General features: G+C 32.3%; 1 long non-coding RNA gene across 6 annotated transcripts; it reads right to left on the bottom strand.

Moving 5' to 3' along the window:
- Positions 1 to 1994: 1994 nt before the first annotated feature.
- LOC111905375 (uncharacterized) lies at positions 1995 to 10134 on the bottom strand. Of its 6 annotated transcripts, none has more exons than XR_008224753.1 (7): positions 8853 to 10134; positions 6113 to 6534; positions 5175 to 6006; positions 3998 to 4137; positions 3764 to 3925; positions 3221 to 3364; positions 1995 to 3123 (listed from the first exon to the last, which is right to left on the bottom strand). It is a non-coding gene; the product is annotated as an uncharacterized LOC111905375 (long non-coding RNA). The 6 variants fall into 6 exon arrangements; XR_008224754.1 differs by having other exon boundaries at positions 3998 to 4058; positions 8853 to 9421; XR_008224755.1 differs by lacking the exon at positions 3998 to 4137 and having other exon boundaries at positions 1995 to 2656; positions 2837 to 3123; positions 8853 to 9419.
- Positions 10135 to 18722: the final 8588 nt, after the last annotated feature.

Here is an 18722-nt window from a genome sequence, read left to right on the forward strand (position 1 = left end):
TATTCAATGATCTCAATTAGAAAATTATGTAGTTACAGAGAAAATGATGGAAATTATACTATAAAAATTAATCACCAACATGAGACAATCTATCTATAAACGAAAAATAGTAAGATAAAGTTATACATTCTACGAGAGAAATCCAAAAAACAAAACCACCAAAAGCTATATCTTTAGAAATGTTATGAGATGATAAAAAAAATAAAAAAAATAATAATAAAAAAAGAAAAAAAAAACTTGTTGCTAAAGATTTATTTATCTACAAGCATCAAATTTTAGGATATTTGAGTAGATTATTATTTTAATTTGATAAAATCAATTGATAATTAATATATTAAGATATTTTTGCCGATTAATACATTAACAGATGATATTATCAAATCATGTTGTAGTACATTATTTATATAGAATTACATTATTTATATTTGTTTAATAATTAACAATGTAATATTATAATAAAAAAAATTTAACTTAAGATGTTAGAATGAAAAAAACTATTTAAATTCATCAATGTATAACTATTTCTAAGATGAGTTGTGTTATTAGAGAAGAAAAATGTTAATTAATATAAAAGATAATACCAAATGGACAAAAGGATGAAATGTTACAGGTTGTAAGAAAATAAATATAGTATGATACGATAAGAAACAAAAAATAAATAAATAAAATAAGTAGATTGCTATTTGGGAAAAATACAAGTTGATCCCACAGTTGTACTTCAATCCAACCAATTGATCTTTTTACTTGACCATTAGTTATTATTTAATATTTATTAATAGAAGACAATGTAGCTTACGTCCTACAAATAAGAAGTTTCAAACTCAAATCCATACATCACAAAAAAATCCGAGAACAAACTATCATATCTCTAATTACAATGAAGCTTATAAGCCAACGTTTTTTGACAACAGACATTTTATTAAAAAATAGCTAGCAAAATGCTAGCATCACAATAATTTAAGGCATTCTGGTGAAGGGTGATTACATTAGTCACTAAATTTTTAAGCCAATTAATGAAAATACTATTGTTATTTCTATTTTTAAGCCAATCGAAAACCATCATATTCACCTCGCTAGCCAACAGATGACAGTTCCAAACCTTAACACTTTTTTACCACCAAATTTTCCAAGAAAAAGCTATATTCATCACATAAGAAAGAGAGAAAAATAATTAAGGCTTACCAAATGCTAGTGAATCATATGCTAGAACAACCAACAAAAGTACTCGAGTTACTAATAGTTGAAAATGGTGCTACAATAGCTTTTGAATTCCGATATTTCAATTGAACTTTTGAACCATATTCCACACCTACCAATATATTTGCCCCTTTATTATGTAGCTAAATTGGTTGGATAATATACAAATGTTTATGGATGTCTTACCAAGAGTTGTAAGTGATCCTTGATCGTTCTTCAGTAACTTTTTCCGGTATACATTTTAACAAATATTTAGGATCAAAACATGAACATCATTTTGAACAACAGAAAAAATAGATTTTTACATTCTCCATGATGTTTTATCTCCTCTTACATGGAGGGACAATAATAAGTAAAATAAGTGTTTAAATGGAAAACATTCATCATTAGAACATGAAAAACTAAAAAACACAGTGTGATGAAGTATAATGCAATAATATGGAAAAAATAAAGGTACATTACAATAACAGAAAGAAATGAAAGTAGAAGCTTATAATAAACAAAATACTGAGACTTAATGCCTTTATTAAGACTATGCATATAATTATAAGAGACAGTAGACAACATACTTTTAGATAATTTTAGATAAGTGATTGTTCAAGATCCCTTCACGCATAAACTCACATGCTAGAGCCTTCAAACATCATTTATGCAGTACCAATCAATTAACAAAATTTTGATATTGTTGATTTACTTTCTGCTGTCACTACTAGAAAAAGGTTAATAGAGTACGGTTGAAATTATGAATATAGTACGTAGATAGCAGGCGTACTAGTAGAGGGGTGTATTAGATTACATGCATAATAAAGTACGGCTATTTAACCGTATTATATGTATCTTATACCATCCCATACAATCATTACATACAATCATCTAGTACACCATATATAAACATCTAATACACCAAAACAACCGTACTTGATGTCTCAAGTATCATCTAATACGCCATATATACACATCTAATACACCAATAAACAACTGTACTTGATGTCTTATTCATTCCTATTCCTAGCTTTGCATTCCAGACTTTCCAGCCCATTCTGGCTTTGCATTCCAGCCTTATTAATCAACCAATTCCACTTCATGGATGCTGTGGAACACATGGATCACCATTCCAACTATTCTAACTAAAAGAAACTCTTTAATTTCTGCAAAGCTTTTAGCATGTGAATTGTAACCAATTGATCAATCTCCATAAAATACAAACCTACTATATGATTCCATTCCAACCATAAGAAGTGGGGCATCACTGATCATGTTTTAATTTTAAAAAACAGAAAAAAAAAATTACAATAACTATTTAGTTCATTAAACATAAAAACATTAATATTCTTTCATACTACAATCTATACAATCTAAAAGTTGTATACCTAGTTCATTAAACATAAAAACATTCTTAAATTTGTTAATGTCACACATCTGACCTCTCTTTCCCCTTTGTGGCTAATTCAGTGTATGCCTACAAAAACAAGAAAACTTAGGATTCAAAATCTTAAATAACTTTTAATGAAGAAAACTCAAATTATTGGACATTCCTGCCATTAACACCTTCATCTATAGCAATGTAAGGGTGAAAACTTCTCCACAACATAAAAAATATGAGCAAATACAACATGAAATACAAGGGATGTTTGTGTACCTCCATAACAGCAACCTCCTTAACTTGAAATCTGCAAACTTCCACAATAAAACACAAAATATAGCATCCTACTTTTATATATCACATTTTCCATAAAAAAAACTTTCGTCCAATTCCTCACTAGAAAATGGTTTTTTGAAAAACATAACCAATTATAACAATGTATATAGAACAACTAACCGTTAACTTGAAAAAGACTTCACTTTATCTCCAAAAGTTCTCATCCATGTTTTAACACGTTCATCCAATTCCTCACTAGAAAATGGTTTTTTGTCCTTCCAAATGTTCTACAAACAAATTAAGATAAAAAATTTGTTATTTAACAAAGGTGACCCACTAGTACAATAAACAAAAATGCAAAAAAATATCTAACAATATACTTACATTCGGAAATCCATGTTGTCGAAAAAGTACAAACTCATGCATCCAGTTCATAACGTAGTAACCACACTCCAATCAGACAATTGTTGATTGCACTAAAAGGATTATATACGTATGAGATTGGAATAGTCTCTGAATCTGTTGGTCCTGGACAGAAAATTTTGAAAGGATCAATGTGATTGAAGATTACACAGAAGATGAATTGAAATTGGAATCTTGTGCAAAGATATAGAAATCTTTTCTCCTATTCACTTTTCTTTTTTACTTACAGAAGGGTAAAATGGTCATTTACTCATTTACTCACATTAAGAAAGTTGATATTATATGATTATATCTTGTATTTGTGAATCAGTTACTTGAATATTTTTCTGAAAGAATGATATCTGATGAGACATTAAGGAGAAATCATGTCATGCAAAGAAGATATGAAAAATAGATAGAAAGAGTTTACTAATTATCAAATAACATTAACCACTTGTTTTCTAGCCTCAGATAATCAAGAAAAACAATGCATGTTATGTGGAACTGAATTTTGACAAATGTTACCTGAGGAAAACGTCGAAGAGCCAATCCTAAGTTCCTGCCCAAGTGAGGCTGCTGTTATAGGAGAAGTTGTGAGCTCTGAATAGATGTTTGGTGAAAGTGTATGATGAGATTATTTTGATGCAGTACTCGGTGGATTCTCAATTGGAATTGATGATGTTCAACCTGGGGATAATTTGTATCATAACACAAACAGAATCATTTCACAAGGGAATAAAAAATGTGATAATTTCATACCCGATTTAATAAAGGAAACCTCAAGTGCCAACCTGGTTGCAGTGCTGCTCAAACTGACAGCCTAAACTACCAACATGGCATCATCAAATCTAACATCATAACAGCGAGACTAACAAGTTCCCTTTTGTTATCTGAGGTCCCTAATATGGTCATGCTAATCAATTTGTATTATAATGTACAGTGCAAAATGACTATTTTGCCCATTTGGTTGCCACCGGAAAAAGAATTGATTTAGATCAACATCCTGAGCTTACAAAGGGTTTTGTCAATATATTCCGTTAAAAGCGGAATGCTTGAGGTAATGCCTGTTGTAATCTTGATGTGTTTATAACTATATATATATAGTGTGTGTGTGTGTGTGTGTTTGGTGTCCTAAATAAGATCAGAGATGAAACTGGAAAGGTAATATTAAATATCTCCATCCATTTGTTTGTTTTCTATCAACTATTGATGCAATCAAGATTGTAAACCATATAAAATAAATTGGGATAAAACTATGCAAAAGTTTTGTTTCACTGATGGAAAACAAATACATTTTTGAAATTCATATTGACACATTTTTTTGTTTCTTTGACTTGTTGGCATTCATAGCTGACAAGTTATCACAGGAGAGTGAAAGTTCTACTTCAATCACCAGTCCAGAACAAAAAGACCAGATTACCCTCCATAAAGAATCACCACATTCTGATAATGATTCTAGTTTGGAACATGTTTCTGATGTGAAAACTAATGTGAAGTTTGAACCATGTAAAGGCAAGAATGTAGATAAAATGGAGGGAGATTTATGTAATTTTAAGTTGTTTAACAGTATAGCTGAAATACAGACCGAGGGAGTAAATGTAAAGAAACAAAATGGAGACTTTACTGCTAGTGACCCAATGGAATCATGTGTAAATACTCGTGTGCTTACTAAATCATACAGTAGTTTAAATCTACCCTCCAAAAGTAGGTTACTAGAAATTAATATGATTATGATATCATAGACCAGTTGAAATTGTCGATTACTAGAAATTTTACTGATTATGGTCTAATAAACCAACAACTGAGTAGCATTTATACTTTTACACAGTATAACCATTATCGACTCCTAGCCAACAAGCAGCATTGCATAAACACAACATTAATCAAAGAAAACATTGTCATAAACAGAACATTAATCAAAGAAGGCCGATCGTACCTGTAAACAACGTGAAAGGAGGAGGCGGAAGCAGCTGTAGGGCGGAGTAGGAGACTTCGTCTGTGTCTTCGACCGAAGACCGGAGGTAGAGGCGTCGTTGGCTAGAGGCGGATGCGGAGGCGTCGTCGGCTGAAGGCGAAGGCTTCGTCGTTCTCGTGATAATCAAACAAGTACACGCAAAAGGGAACCTAATTGCAATTTTGACTTTTGGGTCAATTTTGTTAAGTTTGCAATTTTTACTTTTGACCGATGATGAATTGAATATGTGCTCATATGGGCTACTGATGGGCCCCTTCAATATACAAATCCATATAAAAGAAAAATGGGATTCACGTTCATATATATGTAAAAAGGACAAAAAAAATTCTATTTTTTTTTCTTTTGTTTCTTGTTTAATAAAAGGGAATGTAATTGCAATTTCAATATATTAATATCATGTGAAAAAAATTGATGCCGAACCAAAATGAACATATTAAAAATTAAAATGAACATATTAAAAAGTAAAATAATTAAATATATTTATCAAATAATTATATCAATATTATATTTTTCTCTCTGAATTCATAAAAGGAAGAAGGGGAAATGAAGGTGATGAGCAATTGAGCATTTAGTGATGAACAAAGATTAATGTTCATCACTAAAACATGACTTTGTATAATATAGAACATATTACATGTGACATAAACATTAAAAACTCAACATAGTTTTTATCCTCGCATCATGTTGATACTACACAAGTTTTTCATAATGCAATCATAGTAAATCTCCCCATGAAGAACCTCAACTACAATTATCACTGTTATTGTCCTCCAGTGTCGTGTCGTCTGTGTTGCTGCAAACAAAAATGTATTAAATACATACATAATACTATCTTCATATGTTTCAAATTTACATTAAATTATATTTTTTATTTTTAGATCAAACAAAGGGTTTATTACCTTTCTTCAACATATGATCCTTCGTTATGATCCGATCTTAAGTAAGCAGCGTCATTAATATCAACATTCATAGATGGAATACCGATAGAAAATGGAGGTAGGTTATCATGGATGTCATCCTCTGAATCATCTGTATCATCATAATTAGATTCGACATCAATTGTGTTGTGATCAATCAATAACTCGCCATGTTGTGATCAACACGTATATCGATTCATAAATCCTTCAAATATCATATATTCTTCTATTACATCCAAATCATAGACCTTTTTACAATTTTGGTACATTTTACAAGGACACCAAATGTAACATTCTCCTCTATGCACCCAACGATCCTCAACAACTTTAAGAAACTTCTTGAGGTTATGTACATATTCACTGCTAGCCCATGGTAGTCCATACATCCAAGTTTCATGATACACCTGTGTAATAAAATACCACAAAAAGAAAGGATTAGAGTCATCCCACAAAATAATAAAATTGTAAAAGGTATAATATAATATAAAATATAAATATTAACTATCTGTTCTATCAATGGGTCGGTTGTTCTCAGTAACGTACAGCTCCAAGAGCGTGCAATACTCAAGGACTGTCAAGTAGTATTTTTCATTCCAATGTTCATGTTAATTACAATTGATTTTAACAAGAGGGTGTTTGAATTTTAAGATTCCAATAATTTTGTTTGGGGACAATAATTTTGGGGAGGGAGTAATACTTACTTCTAAATTAGTTCAACTAGGTTTGATATTAATATCTAACACTTTTATTTTATTTTTTTTCATTTTCCTTTTCCTTTTTTTGATTAACTACTTTTTTTTAGATTCTTTTTAGCATAATTTCAGAATGGAGGATATCTTTTTCAGGTATCATAAAAGCGGCCTTAATGCAGTTTTTGGTACATCAAAATATATTTCCGACAAGAACAGTTTTTGGTTTTGGAGAAATTAAGAAAACAAGTTACGGAAAATAAGGTGGGGAAGGGCTTTTCTGGAATTGGAATCAGAATTGGAATTGTTTGTGATTTCCGTGAACTAATGGCGGGAGTTGTCACATTGCAATCAAGTAAAAAATGCGTTTTTATTTTTTTATTTTGTCCAAATTTGAATTTTTGTTACACCTGTTTGCAGTTATTCATGGTGAAAATTCAAGAAGGAAGATATTTTAGCCATGTCTGCAGCTGGAAGATGTCTACAAAGGTAATTTTATTTTATTTTAGAAACTAAATATAATTATAATAACAAAATGGTTGTTTTTTTGTATATAGGGTATGTTGCAAGATAATCTTCCGATTATGCCCTCGGATGTTATAGAGCTGCAGAGGCTGATCATCAAGGGAGACATGTCCCTGACTCAAAAGGAGCAAGAAAATACAGCTTTGAGGGACCAAATTAAACAATTTGAAACACATTGGTCTAAACATGAAATTAAAATGAAGTCTGTGGAGGAAACTTGGCAAAAACAGATTGCTTCTTTACAGGTCACTTTACCATTTTACCCTTTTACAATTTGGAATTTTGTCTTGTGATTAACCTTAGTTGGTTTAGGCTAGTGACTTTACCCTTCTACAATTGAGTTTAATTTCTTACCCTTTTACCAATGAATTTACATTATTATCCTTTTTTTACAAGTGATTTTACCTTTATACCCTTTTACAAATAAGTGAGTTTACTTACCATATGGTTTGTTGTTGAATGGTGCAGAAGAGTTTGGTTGCAGCCAAGAAGAGTTTTGGGGGAGGGGATTCAGGGGGGGGGGGGGGGGTGGCATTAGCAGCATTTCTTTAGGAACTCAAACTCTTGTGGAATACAATGGTGGTGGGGTGGTGGCGGATCATCTATCAAAGGAGTTGGATCAAAAAACACATGATTTTGATGATGATGCTAAAACCATTATTGGACAACAACAACAACAGATGCCTTATCTCAAACAAATGGAAAAGTTTAAGAAGGTCAAAGATAGATTTGAAATATGGAAGAAAGAGTACAAGAATCGATTAAAGGAGACAAGGGCAAAATTGGTAAAAGGTGTAAATGGGGAAGGAGGGACAAAACTGTCATGGTAGGGGAAGTTAAGCAAGAGATATTAACTAGTGTTTATAGGTTTGCTTGCTCATGTTGTTTAGAAAAAGAAAAAAGAAAAAAAGGAAAATCTTATATCAAATGGTAAAGTGTTATTTTTTTCTTCTTATTTTATATTGTTAGGGTATTGGGTCTCAACTGTTATAGTGAACTGTGAAAATATATGAAAAGATAAATGTTTGTTTTTTTTTTTCAATTGTGATAATTTGATTTGGTTTCTTGATTTGGTATTTTGATTTGGATGGGTGTCATGTGTTTAAGTTATATATTGTATCATATATGTTTAGATTCTGGTTTTTTCATTTGGATTGAATCATGTGGTTTTGCTCAATGTATGTTTAGTTCTTAACTTCAAACTAGATATTATGTTTAAGATAAGTCCTTAATTTTATATTTATGATTATAAGTACATTCTTTTCATTTATAGACGTAGGGTAAATTGGGTTTATTTTCATAAAAATAGAAACAAATTTTATGAATGTAGTGTTTTATTCATTTATTCAGATATTTTGACAGGCTTGATGAAAAAGGGAATGTGGTCTCTGTTAGTTACAATGTTCATGTTAATTACAATTGATTTTAACAAGTGGGTGTTTGAATTTTAGGATTCCAAAGTCATTTGGTTAAAATTAAACAATAAGTTTTCAAAATAGAGATCCTACCATTTGATTTTGCATCTCGATCACAGACGCTCCCTTATCCATCGAGAAATAGTTGTAGTTCCTTGTATTTTTGCCTGTGTTTGTCTGTTGCAAAAACAGAAATCAAAGCTCTTGCCGTATGATGATGATGGTCCGGTGGTGGGTTGGTTGAATTATTGGAGGTGCGAGGCGAGGCTAGCCGGTGATGATGGTGTTGCGACAGGGGAGATAGAGATAAAGGACCGATTAGTGGTGTAGAGATGGAGGAAGGGTGGTGTTAAGGTGTTGGGTTGGGCGGAGAAGTGTAGGAGGAGGAAGCTGAGTACTAGATGTTGTAAGTTGAGGAAGCTGAGTACTTATTCAGCGTATTCAATTTAGGTATTGAGCTGTACTTTATTCCAAAATGTGGCGTATTTTATTTAGGTATTTGATCTTGTTTCTAGTACAGCACATTAACCGTATTAGATGTTGTAATTGGGCGTATTATATTTATTTAGCCCTTTCTAATACGGTTTTTATTTACAACCGTATTAGATGTGGGTGTACTGTATAGCCTGTTTTCCAGTAGTGTGTCAAAAAATAAAACAATAATTAATAATGAAAACTTGGGTCAAAAAGGTTAACGAAAATGAACATTAGATTAGAAAAAGGAAGTATTAATTCTCAAACATTCTTGAATTAAAGAAGTAGAATTGAAAGGAATGTGAAGGGATCATTGAAGTTTTACCATAGTAGTACAAATGATCTGATTGAATTATCGACTTTATATCTTGAAGTCATACGAGTGTTGATAAATTATTATATGTTCCGACAGCCAACTATAGCCCACTCCTCCTCGCACCAGGATTCAAATGTTTATATGGTCTAGACCTATTCGTCTTCTCATATACATTACAAAATGATTTTACAATCCATTAGAACCATAAAACCACCTAATATTTGTATTACTCCTCATAGTTACATATAAAGGAGATTATAATCATACTTTCAGCAAATATCTCATCACATAAATCAATATTCCATTTTCATCTCGACCAATGCCTATATGGGTTCAAAGACAACCTATAAAGTTAGAAACATGGAATCTATGAAATAAAATAAATAAATAAATAAACCTGTACAAAAAAGTGGGATGGTTTTAAACAAAAAAAGCTCAGCAATTTCACAAAACTCTAAAACGAAAAATGATAATAAGAACAATCGAGCCTGCAAAACTAAAATCAAAGAGATGCACACATCATACAAACACAGAAACACAAAGGGATGCACTTTCTTCTTACTTATATTTGAGTGGATAAGGAAAGAGGGCTGAGATCTGGACATCGGCTCGAGATCTGTACTTTGGAAATGTTAATAACAAATAAACATCTATTATAATAAATGAAGGTTTTTTTTTGCCATATGTCCTCTTCTCATTCATTTGGACACATGGCATTTTCTAGAATTTTTAAATTTTCTATTTTCCACTTGTCATTTTATTGTATTTTTCATTTTATTAAATTAAAATTCCATATTTAATGTGTAAGGTAATATATATGTAAAGTATTTATTAGAAAAAAGTTTATATATGTAATGTATTCAATACATTAAAGTCTAACTAATTTTAATAATTCAAATTTTTCTTATTTTTCTTATACATTCAAACTTTTCAAATTGTTAAAATTTTATATTTATTTTTTTAATTAAACCCATGTAATACATGGGTCTCACACCTAGTAAGGAATAAAAACTACAAAAATATGAAAAATGACATCTATAATATACCCCTTTATCTTCTGATTTTCGATTCGTGTTGTAATAGCCCTAGTTTTCACTTTCAAAAAAAGAAAAAGAAAGTGTGCTTACAAATGTTAAAACCGTAAAAACAACATACCCAAATGATATTAAGATTTAATCTATAAGAGATAGAATGCTTTTCTTTCTTCCTTTTACATAGCAAGAAAGAGAGGTGAGTGGTGTGCTGGTGGTGACAACCGTCGACGGTCTGGTGGTGCGAGACCTATGGTGGTGGCGACCATAGATGGTGGTGAGAATTCACCATGATCTATCATGGAGCAAAGAAGAATTGTTAGTACATGGAATAAAGATGATGATGGGTCAAGGGTTAGTGGCAACGACATGGTGGCGTTAATGAGTAAATGAGTAAAAGGGTGCAAGTCACCTTCATTTTTCTTGTAGAGAAAAAAAAATCGTTGGTTCCAGGGTTTCTGAAGGAGTCTCCCACTTTAAATGACGTTCAACTAAAAAAAGGGATTTGCCAAGATACATGGAGAATTAATAAGTCAGGTCAGTAGATGATAATGTGAGATGAGTTAGTCAAAGATAGATAAGATTTCAAAATAAAATTAGTTTATTTTTTATATTATTTTAATAAGAGATAATTGTACTTTAAGCTTATATATTTGTACTACTTAAAATATATTATTATTTTATTGATGGTTACTTGTACTGTTAGCTTACTGACTTGAACGTCTTAAAAAATATTATTATTATATTGAATCTATTTTTAGAAATAGTAAGATTTCCTTTATAATGTAGTATATATATATATATATATATATATATATATATATATATATATATATATATATATATATATATATATATAAGAATCCATATTTTATTAGTTCCTTTTTTATCACTAAATTAATTGTTGATCAATACTAATTAAATAATATAATTCCATATTAATATATTAGAACTTATAATATATTAATATAAATCATAATTATCTTTTTTCTCATTTTGTCTATCCAATTGTTCCGATGCTATGCAACCCAAATGGACCATGCCAAAATCGGGTCAAGTACATACCAATTATAGTTATGGACTTAGACACTAATCCAACAGAAATAATAAACCATGTGTCTCAAAATATCGTAATATCTATCAACATATCAAAATCACATACCAAATATCAGAGTAAATCTCCCAGGCTAAAAACTGTGGTGTGTGCCATGCGATCATCCCAAGGCCTTCCCTTTGCTAGTGGAAGTACCTGAAACCAAAATTGAAAACCGTAAGCACGAAGCTTAATGAGCTCCTCGAAACTACCATATACCATACAAATAACATACAACTAGAATATATGGGCCCCGCACACTCTCATGGAGATTCGGGCCCCGCCCACACTCCGTAGTCTAAGAGATTCAGGCCCTGCCCACACTCTATTTTCTAGGAGATTCGGGCCCCACCCACACTCTGTTGTCTAGGAGATTCGGGCCATGCCCATACTCTGCTGTCTAGGAGATTCAGGCACCGCCCACACTCCGCTACTAACATCCATACAAGTATCACACACACAACAAGTATATCTATCAAGCAATCACATAACTATACTCAAATAATACTATAATATTTGGGCCCCGCCCACACTCTACTCCTATGAGATTCGGGCCCCACCCTCACATAGCTATTATCATATCACATATACGGCCGACGTTGGTGCCTTTGACCCATTCCTACTGAAAGGGAACTCACCTTACAAGACTGACTGCTGAAAACTCGAGTGAGGAATCCCTGTCTGCTGCTCTGGCGACTCTTTGGCTATCAATTCTATAACAACACTTAATCAAAATCTGATAATCCTTCTTAGGGTAAAATGACCATTTTACCCATGGTCAAAGTCAAAGTCAAGTTCAAATCGCATTCAACCCCAACTCGTCGAGTCATCTCCCTACTCGGCGAGTTCATGAACAACTCAAACATGTGGTCAACTAATTCAACTCATCGAGTCCCTTAACAAACTTGTCGAGTTCTTCTTGTCATAAAGATCGGGATAGCTCGCTTCAACTCATCGAGTCCTTTCCTGGACTCGCCGAGTTCCCCTGTCTGATTGAGCCATCTTAATAGATTAACCCCTATCTTTTGGATCTAAGGTTCTTAGTTTGTTTGCTCATTGGAATGGCCTTTCTAAGGGTAAAGTTTCCAACTTTACCCGTTCATAACTCTTCTTAAAGGGTTTAGACAAAAACATAAGGACATGGATCTTGTCCAAAAATCCTTAGGATATTAAATCCACGCATGCAAACCTAGATCTAGGGTCTACCTATTAGATGATCACTAAAAGTTGTTGGATTAGATGTCTAAGCCCATAGCTATTTAGGTTGCATGGCATCGGAACAGTTTTGATATAATTTTGTGAGAAGAGGATATTTATGATTTATTAATATATTATAAGTTCTAATATATTAATATGAAATCATATTATTTAATTAGTATCGATCAAGAATTAGTTTGGAATTAATTTTGTGATAAAAAAAGACTAATTAAATAAATGGGGATTGATTTGGTAAATCCTTCATTCTTATAAAGTGTGCTTATGATCCATAGTTTTTCATGTTGGGCTAAACCCATGTGGTGACCCATGGATACTCCATGGAGGTTAAAACCCATTGATCATGAGGAATGTGGAAAGTCATGAGTTATATGGTGTAATCCTAATGTTCACACTATATAAGATGCCTCATATCTCATGAAATGTGACCTAGAGTCTTGGCAAGGAGGGCTAGCTAATTTCATGAAGTGCACGTGTTCTTCTCTCAAGTTATTCCAATTGTTGGTGGTGTTGTGTGATTGCATTTGAGGTGCAACACTTGGGGCACTAGGTTCTTAAAGGTCCAAGGCTTCCAACTACAACAAAAGGTATGTTGTCTAAGTTGTTTTATTACCCATGTATAAATTTTTGTATGCTAGTTAGGGTAATACTTAGGAAAGTTCAAGGTTTCATGTATATTAGAGAAAACATAGATCCAAGGTATTTAGGGTTGCATGTACACCTTAGAAGTGTTAGAATGCTCAAAACCCAACAGTGGTATCAGTTCCTAGGATTGCTTTCTCATATAATTGATGTTTCTTGTTTTTCCAAAGTTGTAAATGTGCCATTTTCGCATCTGACTGCTCACCACGACGTGACAGCTTTTACCACAATATGATGATGCACCTGTGAGCAGAATTTCATGTTTTGGCTTGCTATTGGATGAGGATCATTACCCTAAACTGTTTTTTGAACCTAGAAACCTGTTTTTCAGTAGGGTAATGTTCATGCTTGTCCAATTAAAAGATAACTGTCAAAGTTTCATTTTTTGTAATTGTTTATATGATTAATTACATGAAATATGTTTAATATGAATTGACTTGTTCTTATCAGTTTAATTTAGATCATAATCATATTGTTTGATTTTCTTGTTAGAATTTTTGATCTAAATGATTTTGATAAATTCCTTAACGTGTCCTCAAGTTATGGAAAATGAAAAGTTTTTCATTTACATGGATCATTAAAAAGTCATAGGTTATAGAAAATGAAGAGTCCTGCCCATAAATGGTTTTATAAACTCCATAACTTGTCCTCAAGTTATGAAATGCCAAAAGTCTTTTCATTAAAGCCTATATTAAACTCATAAGTTATGGATTCTAATAGTTTTTGAATAGATCAAAACTTGCCTTCAAGTTTTGAAATTTTTAAATGTAAAAGTATAACTTTTGAAACATTTAATTCCAAACCCTAGAATTTTAAAAGTTTAAAATTCAACCCTTATACTATTATAATATTATAGATTTAATATTTATCTATATGTGTAAGAGTAAAGCCGGTCTTACCGTTAGTAGGCCTAATTCACGAATCCGGTCTATAAGGGGGTATAAGCTTACTGCCTATAAAATGGCAGTTTAATGGGTGTTCACTCTCACCCACCGCTTCCTTGACTGGTGGAGGGTCGTTAGCCAAACGGGTAGGATAGGACTCTAATTATCCCTTCGTTAAAAGTATAATGATAAATATCAAGTAACTAAACACTTATAAATTCCCAATCTTAGTTACTTAGGAAAGTGTGAATATGGTGCTAACCCATGAAATTGCACTTTGCACCTTGTTAAGCCGTTAGTGGAGTGTGTGTGGTTAACCGACACACTAATCGGGACTGAAAATGCGTGAAAAAGGGTAGCTTGATGTTAATCATAGATCAATGGAGCATGTGTGGTTAACTGGCACACTGATTAGGTGGTTGTAACATCGGGTGTACCAAGCTATTTTGCATGGTTATTCACACCTTGTTTGTGATCCTTGGCATCCCAGTCACAAACTTGAAGGGTGCACTCGAGATTTAGACATGACATTGAATTATTTAATGAGTCTCAAAGGATCGCTTAAAACCTAATTTTTTTTTTGTTTTTCATGGTGGAAATTGGTAAATCGTCATTTACCTACCTTCAAATATTTTGCAGTTTGGATTACGGCATCACTCTTCCAAATTGGAAAATATTGTGTTGGGTCCTAGCCTTAATATTTCATTTGGGTGTTATATTAAGGACTAAATCAACTAAATTGAATTTTGTAGATTTCTAGTTTAGGCAACTATGATCTTCCAAAATCCTTTGGAACAAGCTTTCCTCTTGAAGATTTTGTCCCGTGGTTGGATCGTGGAAGTCATACTTCACTTCCTCTACCTCCTCTAATAATTCTCCATAACCCACCGGTTCAAAGACATTAAAAATTCAAGGTCACTCAAGCCCTACTTGCAATGAAACATCAAGATGGAAGGCATGTGTGTACTCACATATTGGAGATGAAGTCACATATTGACAGGTTGAAAGTATTGGGTGTCGAAGTCTCAAGGAAGTTGGCTATTGACTGGGTTCTTCAGTCACTTCCTAAGTCATATAGTGAGTTCATTAAGGACTACTATGTGATAGACCACACCATGACCCTGGTTGATCTTACCTATTTGCTTGTTGCTGATGAATCAGCAATGATGTGGCACACTGGAAAAGAAAATTTTGATGGGAAGATCTACTCTCCAAACTTCCATGGACATTGACAATGGAAACATTGGAAATCCAGAAAATATTTCTCTTTCCAAGGGAAAGAGAAAGGCTAAGTCTAAGATTGTCTAGTGTACCATTCCCAAAGAGTCTATACGTTTCTGTTGCCAAGGAAAGGGGCATTCGTTACGCAGTTTCCCTGACTACCTGAAAGATCTGAGAAAAGGTAGAATCGAAAAGTTTGACTCTGCTTCAGGTAAGTCTACTATCTAACTCTATTAAGTTCCTAATTGTTGATTCTTAACACATGATGTGACAAGGTTGCATTTTGATGTTTTGTAGGATCATGCAAAGGAAATGAATCTTAAAGGAAGAGTATGTTGAATCTGATCGCGAATATGGATTTGAAATCGCATGGTTCGAAGATCGGTTTTTTGAGCTGCTGCTTAGGGGTTATGATAGATTTCTAGGAAATATGTAATAACATAGTTTTCATTTGTAATTGCATTGTAAGGTAATTTTTTTCCGCATTTTATAAATAAATAAAATTTTGTTTTATTTTATTATATCTCCTTTGCAATGGCATTAGTGAAAATTAATGTTTGTATGTTTCTATGTTAGCAATATGGATTTGATTCTTTCGTTTGTGGTAGTGTCAAAATTTTCCAAATAAGGAAAGATTCTTGTCACCCAAGTTTCAATTGGACAGACATGGAATCATGCAAGTTGTATTGTATGATGAATGAGAATTTTCATCTTTGGTAAATTAAGACTAATTCCTTGTTCACATGTATATGTGAGTTAAGTGAAGGACTAGGGGATTAGGTACACTGGGTGTGCGCTGGTCAAGATCCACCACAAAGATCAATAAGACTATTTGTCATGATTCACTAAAGTTTAATAAACATGGTTATGCTTACAAGTTTAAGTATAATTATGAAACATTGGAAAAGGTTCAATGTATGGCAGAACGAATGAGAAGAATCAAATTAGGCAAAAAGATAAAAGTTTCACCAATCTGAAAAGATGATTATGCTTACAACCATATCACAATTGGTTCTCTAAAGGCATCTTAGTGCATTTATATGGCTAAGAAGAGGAACTGTGAACTGTGAACTGTTGAAATAGTTTAAATAAAAAAGATGAGTCATACTTCGTTCCCAAAACAAGTCTTAGAGTTATACTCCAGGACTGTAACCTTGAGTGACATAATCTTAAGAAATGTTTATAACACTTATCAAATGTAGAGTAAAAGTTTTCTACTCATGTACATTTGAAATTGGTGAGTTGTGATGTTTTGGATAAAACAAAGACCAAATAAGACCAATTGTGTGAAGTGTTTGTCTTGATAAGAATCCACACTAACTCTTGAGTATTTGATTTGTCAAGGAATGGTTCACGACAAAAGAATCATATATGTCAAGAGGTCAATGGGAGTCTTAAAGATCTTGACAAGTTTCAAGAACTGATCAAGAATAAACCTATTGTTAAACACTAGCACACAACTTGAGGTTTGTAACCTATGTTGTTGATATATTCTTATTTTGTGCCCATTCTAGTTAAAGTTGACTATGCATGTGAGTTCTATGAGTTCTCAGGTGTTTGCATAACTACTTTGAAGCAATGGTAAGCCCTTGAGTTGCCAAGTGGCAAGAAATTAAGATTGAACAAGTTCAGTCCATATGAGTTTGGATTTATCACTAACCTTGTCTTATGATTATGGTTATGACAAATTCACATAGATAGGAATACATACACCATAAAATTTAAGTGTCACAAGGTTTCTCTTTGATTAATGAAAATGATGGTGAGGAAACACTTTCACTAAGTAGATTTTAAGGAGATAGCAGTTGTGATATTTGCATTTAGAAATTTGATTATGATTACGACATCCCTTTTCATATTTCGAATTGTGAGAAATGTCAAAAGGTCTAAACATTTGTGACTTATTGCTGTAAGTTCTTAAATTGTTTAGACACACATGTGAGCTATCTAAGGAAAGGTGTATGAGTTTGGAAATCCTAGATAAAGTCTTATCAAAGCATCTCATATCATAAATCTGAAATTTGGTAAGAAAGTCAACAAAGTGTTGATTTCTAGAAGTCCAACTGATTTCTGACTACGTGTCAAAGCTAGTGGAAGCATAAGTGTTATGCTAATAAGGATGTAATTATTATGCTAGTGGGAGCATAATCAATTTTGGTGAATGTTGCAAGTTGGCAATGTTAATTATAGAACACAAAAGTTTCAATTTGCAAGTTGCAGAGTTTGAAAAGTTGTTTTGCTATAATTAAGGGAGAGGAATTCATACTTCATTTCAAATCTAAAATCTTAGATTGAGATTTTAATCAATTTTAGTCAAATATATATATATATATATATATATATATATATATATATATATATATATATATATGAATGTTATGTTGGAATGGTTCAACATAAGGAAATTCTATATATGGAAATGTTAATTGCATTCTCAAAAAATTTGATTATGATTACGACATCCCTCTTTATAATCAAAATTATGAGAACATGGCAAACAGAAATATTGTAGCAAAAGACTTATCAAGTATCATATCTTTATGTTAGACATTATGAATCGTGTCCCATATGCTTCGGGTATAGGATCGATTGCATATGATATAATATTCTCGTGTTTTAAATTTTCCAAATGCCTACGGCATTAAGAGGGAAGAGTATATAACTGGATATGACTAAAGTGGTTAAACAACTGTTAAGGATAATCTAAGGACAGTTGGAAGTATAGTAACAGAAGGACCATATTGACATTATTATGGATAGACATGAGTCTATTAATAATGAGTTGTAGTATGAAAAATATGGAATGTTTCCATATTGGGAGTTGAAGAATAGATGAGAAAGTTAGAAACTTTTATGCAAGAAGGATGTTCAAAGGAATGTACTTTGAATTTGAGACTTCATTCCAAGGAATTGTCTTGTAACAATCTCCAAAGGAATATTTTGTAATATCATTGCTCAAGTCTCTATGACTTTTGGCACCTAGACATTACAAAAGAGTCATTGCATGATAGTTTAGAATCTAACACTTTCTAGCAGTGATAAGAATTTGGAATTCTTACACTTGCAATGAGGATTTGGAATTTTGAA

This window comes from Lactuca sativa, chromosome 6, assembly GCF_002870075.4.
Source record: "Lactuca sativa cultivar Salinas chromosome 6, Lsat_Salinas_v11, whole genome shotgun sequence".
NCBI classification, from domain to species: domain Eukaryota; kingdom Viridiplantae; phylum Streptophyta; class Magnoliopsida; order Asterales; family Asteraceae; genus Lactuca; species Lactuca sativa.